Source organism: Arvicanthis niloticus, chromosome 2 (assembly GCF_011762505.2).
Source record: "Arvicanthis niloticus isolate mArvNil1 chromosome 2, mArvNil1.pat.X, whole genome shotgun sequence".
In the NCBI taxonomy this organism is placed as follows: domain Eukaryota; kingdom Metazoa; phylum Chordata; class Mammalia; order Rodentia; family Muridae; genus Arvicanthis; species Arvicanthis niloticus.
Genome location: NC_047659.1, coordinates 100,276,782 through 100,285,704, shown reverse-complemented (window position 1 = coordinate 100,285,704; position 8,923 = coordinate 100,276,782).

Here is an 8,923-nt window from a genome sequence, read left to right as displayed (position 1 = left end):
AATCTGTAAATTATAAACAAAATGTAAATTATAAACAAAATGTAAATTATACATTTACATAACTTTAATATTAGATTCTATTCAGCAAATAACCAACACAAAATTATTACAGGGTATTTTTAAGTTTTTGTAAATAAATCTGGGGTAGATTTCACACATACAGCACATATCAGTTTAGAGATGCCTTGTTTTTGTGGAAACAGACATTAAAGCCCTATAAGAAGCCTCAAAGGCTGGGTATGGCGGTGCATGTTCGTAACCTCAGTATTCCAAAACTTTGTTTAGAGTTAAAACAGTCTTAACTTCCTTAAAAATTAATACAATTGGATACCTTTTACCTTGTGACTGCGGTTTTCTCTTGGCAGCCCATAATCATTTAATGAAAAAATAAAAGCTCCTTTGAAATACACACCCTTGTGGAGGCAGGAGGGGGGACAGGATAGGGGGTTCCCGGGTGGTGGGGGGAATGGGGTGAGGGGATAAAATCTGAATTGTCTTTTAAAGAAATAAAAAATATATATTAAAAAAAAACACTGTAACATCAGAGGCCACCAAAACTTGGACATAGAGTCACTGTTAAACCACTATGACTCTCTTGAAAAACCCCCACCCGTGTCTAGCATGTACACTGTAATTTTTTAAAGATTTATTTATTTATTTTATGTGATACACTCTAGTTGTCTTCAGACACACCAGAAGAGGGCATCAGATCCCATTACAGATGGTTGTGAGCCACCATGTGGTTGCTGGGAATTGAACTCAGGACCTCTGGAATAGCAGTCAGTGCTCTTAACCACTGAGCCATCTCTCCAGCCCCATGTATACTGTTCTTTTCCTAATCTTCTCCCTTCTGTACATAATATTTGTGCTTGGAATGCTAAGACTTTTTTTTCATAATTTCTTTATTTTATTCACATTACATTCTTATTGCAACCTTCTTCCCTCCTCTCCTCCCAATTCCACCCCTCCCTCCTCCTCAGAGAAGGGGAAGGCCCTCTAGGGTAATCCTACCCTAGGACATCTAGTCCCAACAGAACTTAACACCTCTCCCACTGAGGCCCAGCCAGGAAGTCCAGGTAGGGGAAGGGGATCCAATGTCAGGCAACAGAGTCAGAGACAGTCCCCACTTCTATTGTTAGGGGACCCACATGAAGACCAAGCTGCATATCTGCTGCAAATATAGGGTGGGTGGTAGGTCTAACCCCACATGCTCTTTTGTTGGTGGTTCAGTCTCTGTGAGCCTCCATGGACCCAGGTTAGTTGACTCTGTGGGTCTTCTTGAGGTATCCTTGGCCCTTCCAGCTCCCTCAATTTTATCCCCCACTCTTCCACAAGACTCCCTGTGCTCCACCTGATGTTTGGCTGGGAGTCTCTGCTTTTCCTTCCATCCACTGCTGGAGGTCTCCTCTCAAGAGACAGTTATGCTAGGTTTCTGTCTGCCAAGCATACAGAGTATCATTAATAGTGTCAGGGGTTGGCTTTTTCCCATGGAATGTGTCTCAAGTTGGACCAGTCATTAGCTGGCCATTCCCTCAGTCTCTGCTCCATCTTTATCCCTGCACATCTTGTAGGCAAGAAAAATCTCAAGTTGAAGGTTTTGTGGGTGGGTTGTGGGTTGATGACTCTCTCTTTCCACTGAAAGTCCTGCCTGGCTACAGGAGGTGGCCACTTCAGTCTCTATATCTCTAGCTAGTAAGAATCTTAGCTAGGTTCACCCTCATAAACTTCCTATAGCCTCCCCCATCTCAGGTCTCCAACTAATCCCAGAGATGTCCCCCACCAATTTCCATTCTCACTCCCAGCCCTCTCCCAACCCCCAACCCCCAACCCCTGACCCTGGACTCCCACACCTTATGCCATCCCATACCCTTCTTCCACCCCCTTCACCACCCAGTACCCTCTCTCCAGCCACCTCTGATGACTATTTTATTTCCCTTTCTGAATAAAATTCACACAGGGCAAGGCTGGAGTGGGAAGAGTACACAGGAAGGAGGGAAGGGGAAAGGTAGGGAAGGTAAGGAATACAGGAAGGAACAACACACACTGAGGATCATTGGAGGGGTCATATGGAAACCCACTACTGTAGGAGCTCCTTAAAATATACACATTATGGAAGAATTCCAAATGGAATTATTAAATAATGGGGGAGAAAATGTTATGACCAGACATCTCTCAGCACCAAGTGGAATGTCCAGGGAGAGGGATAGGTTACATCTAATTGAGTCATCCACCAAAGAGGCCCCATGGAAACCCCCAACAACCCACTATTGCCAAGGATGTCGGTTGTACAAACTCTCCACAAACTGATGGTCAGGCCCTATCACTGAAGAAAACTTTTGTGTATCTTATTGAACACAGAGAAGGGGAGCTGGTGTCTCACTAGAGCCACCACCCCTATTGGATAGTATTCATGGTACTAGAGGGTGTTCTGTACACTAATGAGGGCAAAAAACAACCATAACTCTGGTCAAAATCCTGTGATCTACAATGGTGGCCTGCCTTCAAAGTAAGATGGCAGAGCAGTAGCACAAAGACTGTGGGAGTAACCAAGCATCCTCCGATCGGATTTAAGTCCCACTGCACAGTGAGATGAGACCCATGCCAGACAGTGCTCAGGTAGCCAAGAACATGAGATTGAATAGAGTGTGGGCCAAAGGGAAATGCAGATACTATAATACATAGCTATATATTAGGAGAACATAGCAATAAACTTCTCCTAATGACATTCTGCCCTACCCATAGATCAGCACCTCACACAGCCATCATCGGAGAAGCTTTTTGCAGTAGATGAAAGTTAACACAGAGAGCCATAACTGAACAACATGCAAGTGAGTGAGAGAAGTTGAAACACTCAGTCCTAAATGAGATGACGTCATCAAACCACTCCCCTCAGGGCTCAGGATGCTATGCAGAAGAGAAGGCAGAAAGACTGTACAAGAGTCAGAGGGGATGGATGACACCAAGGAAATAGGGACTTACACACACAACAGGACTGGTACACATATGACCTCACAGAGACTGTGTCAGCACACACAGGGCCTACACAGGGTCAAGTCAAAAGGGATTCCAGTGCTGAGACGTGAAATGGGCACAGGGTTCCATCCCTAACAAAGATGCTGGCTCCAATTTCCATCAACTTGCAAAGAAGAAAATCATTTTCTTCAGTGGAGTTTCACTGGGTACACGAGCCACACTTAAGGTGTGAAGGCATGAAGTTGAGTGGATGGAAAAGAGGGGCCTATCTGGAAGGAGCTGAGGGAGGGGAAACCATGACCAGAATATATTGTATCTTAAATATAAAAAGAAAAGATGACGTATCAGCTTTCTTTGGTACCTTATAGTGTTGAAGGCATATGGCTAAGAAAATCCCTAAATCCACTTTAAAACTCAGCAAATATATCATGCAAATCAATGAGTCAAAATAAAACAAATACAGAGGAGGTTTGCTATTACTTCCTGGGTATAATATATAAGGGGTAGCCCCATGAGGGCTCAGTGGCACCAGGAAGTTTATGGGTGCTGCGGTTTTGGTTCATGACGAGATTAAATTAACTAAGATATTGATGAAGTCATATGGCTTTCGCCATCTTTATGATGTCATTAGCAAAGATGGTTGCCAAATCACATAGTTACCTCCATCTTAATGAGGTAATCAGCAAAGATAGTGGCAAAAGACATGGTTACTTTCTGCATATGAGCTCAGCTCCATTGTAAAGTGGAGCTTTACCACCAAGGCATAATTTTTGTAGAATCCATACATAACACAGCCTAAATTTGCATAGCTTCAGCTAGGAGTGGTAGTACACACCTCAGGAGGCAGGCTGATGTCTGTGAGTTTGAGGATGGCCTGGTCTACATAGGGAGATCCCATCCCCCAACAAAATATGGGAAATGTCACTCATTTCTTTAACTAAAAAGACACCTTAGTTAGGTTAGCATTTATGTAGGATAAGATGCTTCCTATGGCCTCAACAGGTAGGCGTGAATTAGCAAATGAACAGAGGAAGAAATTCCACGCCCAACCCATGAAAGTTGACTCCAGATGTCTTAGCAGACAAATCACAACTGTGGATGCCACCAGACATTATTGTGCGGATGATGCTTTACCCCCTCCTTAGTTCCCAAATGTAAGAATTTGTTTGCTCCTATTTTATCCCATTCTGAGTATGGCGCGGGGCTGAGATCAGATGGATCTCTGATTTTCCATGTTGGTTGGAATTCAAGACCTTTAAAAGTCAGCTGGTTGAAATAGTTAATCCTAATTGAAAACCTTAGCAGCCTTGTGTGTTGCTTTTACCCAGTTATAAAGGCAGTTAGACTTAGCCACACCAAGAGACTGCCTTTGCCCCTGCCACCAGAAAATACCCATGGTCTCCTGGGGTCTCTGAGGGTGATGGGTGCTGAGGGAAAGAAAGGATAATTCTGTTCCAAGAGAGTGAAGATAGGATGTTAAAATTAAATCCAGAGGCCTCATATTGTTCAATCTCTCCATAGTTGAGGCAGGGGCAGTTAAATAGGGCCTCTGGGTCAGCCAGAAAAGCTGTTTCTCTGGTTGGGGGTAATATTTCCTTTCTTTGTTTTCTCTTTCTTTTCTTTTTTCCTTAGTTATTTTTCTATCCTGGTTTATATTGTGCTCAATGCCCTTTTATTGAGATCTCTTTCACCTAGCCCCCACAGCATTTTACCTTTGGTGCAGGCACAGAGTATTCCTGGTCTCAATGGTAATTTCCTTGGACCTCCCCTCCCTGTGTTGTCCAGACCTTTCCAAACCTGAGTTCTTCTTTGGCTAATCTGGAAAGTGCCAGAGGCCCAACACCCAAGGATCCCTGAAAAAGGGTTGTTGGCAGGCATCATCCCTGGTAGGAGGTCTGAGTCATATTATTAGGAGAGATAGGTTTCCAACTGATCCTCCAAATTGTTAGAAATAAGTTTGGGTTTAAAAAGAAAGATATTATTACTCCAACTGAAGTGTCTGGACAGGCAAATTTTGCTCTGGATCCAGAGGGTATATGTCAAAGACCAGCTTCAACATACAGGGTAAACTGAGGCAAGATGTACTGTCAGCAATTGATCACTCACTCAGAAGACTTTTCTCTGAGGGAACAAAACTTGATTCACTAGGCTGGCAAAATACTCCCTGGGAGCCAGTGAAAGACTCCTTGCAAAAGAGGGGGAGAAGGAGTCACACACACACACACACACACACACACACACACACACACACACACACACACTGGGTGGATGAAGCAAGCTTCAACAAGCTCCAATAACTTTATTTTTTTCTTCCACAGCTTATATATCCCAGCAAAATCTTTCAAGCAGTATAGAAATTACAGTGTGACTACATTCTATTTTTCTTATAGTGAATAATTATTTTTTTAAAAAAGTATGTTCCCCAATGCCTTTACATAAAAACCATTTTATATATCAGAGGTAAAGAAAAAACAAATTACTCCCAAGAACCCACATACATTTGTAACTAAGAAACTTGTTCTAGATTAACAAAGTGTAAGCAAGAAAAGTAATTTTATCAGCCAGTTTCTCTTACTGGCAAGCTGCAATTTGCAGTTATATAGAAATGGCCAATTTTGTTATTATTTATTGCTGAGGACCATTCCCCACGTTGGGACACCAAGATATTGAGGTCTACACTGCCCCATGCTTGGGGGCTAAGTGACCCTGTCTGTACTACTCCATGCTGCCCCACATTTGGGGGCCAAGTGACCCGGTCTGTTCAGGTCAGTCAACAGGGTCTAGCAAGAGAGAGAGTGGGGATAGAGGGGCAAGAGACTCGAAGAATGGAGACAAGACAGGGTGTGTGATCAAGTCCCGTTTATTGAAAGGAAATCCTGGGTATTTATACACTTTACCACATGCCTTGCAGCCATGGACACTAAACAACAAAACAAGATATGTGGGAAAAACAAGATATTTTTCAGAGTGTGCTCAGCTGTTGTGGGCTGTTGAAAACAAGTCTCTTGTCAGGGCATATGGCCTGAGGTGGCTGCAAAGATGATAGCCGCTTTCTGCTAGGAGTCGGCTCCCAACAATTTATCTTAAAAGCTAATCCTATAAAAATCTTAAAAGAATCACAAATCTAAACTTTTAAATAAAAACAGTCATTTCTACTTTAAATTCTCAGGGTATACATCTACTCATTAACAATTTTTTATTAAACCATATCAGGAAGCTGAGGGCAAAAATGGGTATAAGAAATTAATCACCACTTTAATCACCAGCTCAGCTTTAGCAAGAGAGACACATCATCCAGTGCCAGCCAGGCTACCATTGTTCTTGTTCCCTGGCCTCAAAAAGTCCCCAGCTTAACTATTAAGAGTGTGCTTTTCTGGACTCCAAGTTGGTTCCTAAGATTTTCTACATCAGAGCCACTAACAAAAACATCTTAACCTAACTAACTTTACTACAATCTACTTCTCCAAATTCTTTCTAAGGGTGCTGGTCATTGCTAACAATATATAACAATATATCTCTAGGTTCTTTCCAAGGGTGTTCAATCATTAATCTGTAGCAATGCCTGAAAAAGTTCAATCACTGATATTGTAAGTGCCAACAACACTGCCCAGGGAGGGGCCGGAAGCCCCCTTAGAATTTTCACACAACTCATAGATTGGGAGAGAAACAAGGGCAACAAGCAGAGCAAGAACTCACCACAGCATGAAGACTTTAGGAGCACAGTCCTTGGGGCTCTGCCTCTCCAAGGCATGTCCATCATAGCTGTGCTAACTGGTGGGCCACGTTCCATGAGCTCTAAAGATGTTCGGATGTTCCTCTTGCACAACCCCCAACAGGTGTGCTCAGAAGAGTAAACACTCTGAGACAGGAAATCCATCCAGGTTTTACTTTAACTTAAATGGTGGCTGTGTCTTTTCCCCAATGGCTGAAGTCTGACCTCACAATCATACTCAACTAGCTAGTCTGAAAAGAATTCATGCACAGAAAAAGGGGTCACCACTTCAAGAAAAAAAAAAGGTGACTGCTCCAGACCATCAATTCCTAGAACAGTGAGCCTCTGGGTAAACAAAGGTTTTACTGGAAAGGGGAAGATTAAAACATTTCATGGAAGATTTTCAATGTGGGAGAGATAAAAAGATTTTAATTACTTGTTTTCAACATGAGTTTTATAGTATTTGTTAGAAAAGACTCATATTGTTATAGGATTGTTGCAGGACATTTGATCATGCTGTGAACCCCAAGATATGTTATTTACTGGGATAAAACCTGTTTTTAGTCGTGGTGTGGCTCAGCCTTCGCATGCACCTTTAATCTAAGAGCTTTCTGCTTGAATGCTGTATACAAGATTAAATAAAGTCAATCATAGATGAAGAGGTGGAGCAAGCAACCAGTTGACAGGAAGTGAACATAGGATTTTTTTGTGTGTACTTGTTTGGGTTTTTTGGTTTTTTTCTTCCTTTTTTATTGGATATTTTATTTACAATTCAGATGTTATCCCCTTACCCCATTCCTCCCCACACCCAGAAACCCCCTATCCCATCCCTCCTCCTCCTGATTCTATGAGTATGTGCCTCCACCTACCTCTGCCACTCCCACCTCCCCACCCTTGAATTCCCCCACACACATGGCATCCAGCCTTCATGGGACCAAGGATCTCCTCTCCTACCTATGCCTGACAGGGCCATCCTCCCTTACATATACAGCTGGAGCCATGGGTCCCTCCCTAAATGCTCCCAGGCTGGTGGTTTAGACCCTGGGGAGCTCTAGTTGGTTGGTTGTTATTGCTCTCCTCATGGGGCCACAAACCCTTTCAGCTCCTTCAGTCTTCCCTCTAACTCCTCCATTTGGAACCCCTTGATCAGTTCAATGGTTAGCTGTGAGCATCTGCCTCTGAATATGTCTGACTCTGGCAGACCTCTAAGGAGACAGCTCTATCAGGCTCCTGTCAGCATGCACTTCCTGACATCCATGTCACTGTCAACCTTTGATGACTGCACATGGGATGGATACCCAGGTGGAATGGACTCCAGACAGCCCCTCCTTCACTTTGTCTCCATATTTGCTCCCTTGAGTATTTTGTTACTCCTTCTAAGAAGGACCAAAGCACTCCCACTTGGTCTTCTTTCTTCATGAGCTTCATGTGGTCTGTGAGTAGAATCTGGGTATTTCAAGCTTCTGGGCTAATATCCACTAATCTGTGAGTGAATACCATGTGTGTTCTTTTGTGATTGGGTTACCTCACTCAGGATGATATTTTCTAGTTACAACCATTTACCTAAGAATTTCTTGAATTCATTGTTTTTAATAGCTGAGTAATACTCCATTGTATACCACATTTTCTGTATCCATTCCTCTGTTGAAGGACATCTGGGTTCTTTCCAGCTTCTGGCTATAATAAATAAGGCTTCTATGAACATAGTGGAACAGAACATAGGATTATTAAGGAAAAAAAACAGACAGAAGGAGTCAGGTTGATAGAGAGAAGCACAGGAAGTAGAAGGGAGGGACATTCAGTTTGAAGGAGGTTTTTTGAGAGGTATCAGAGAGGGTATTCCTTCTGGGACATCAGCTGAGAAGGAAGGTCAGCTGGGTGCTTTCTCTGCCTCTCTGAGCTAGCAGGCTTTCAAGCTAGCATCTGGCTCCCAAGTCTTCACTGGTAAAATTGAGTGATTAAGATTTTGTTAAAAAGCAACAGGTCTGGGGTTGTTCAGAGATGTGCCAGTCTGACCATGATTAACTTTAAAGAAGAAACTTTACTGAGATTGGCACCAGGACTACACAAGAAAGTCGGGATTCTCAAGATGCAGCCTTGAGTCACATTCATCAGGGGGTTATAAAGAAAAAAAAAAATACAAGGTTATGTTCTGGAGTAGGGGGTGGCACATATCCTGCCTACATGCAAGAATCCTGCCTATGTGTAAGCAGGGGCTCAGTTAACAAACAGATGTCA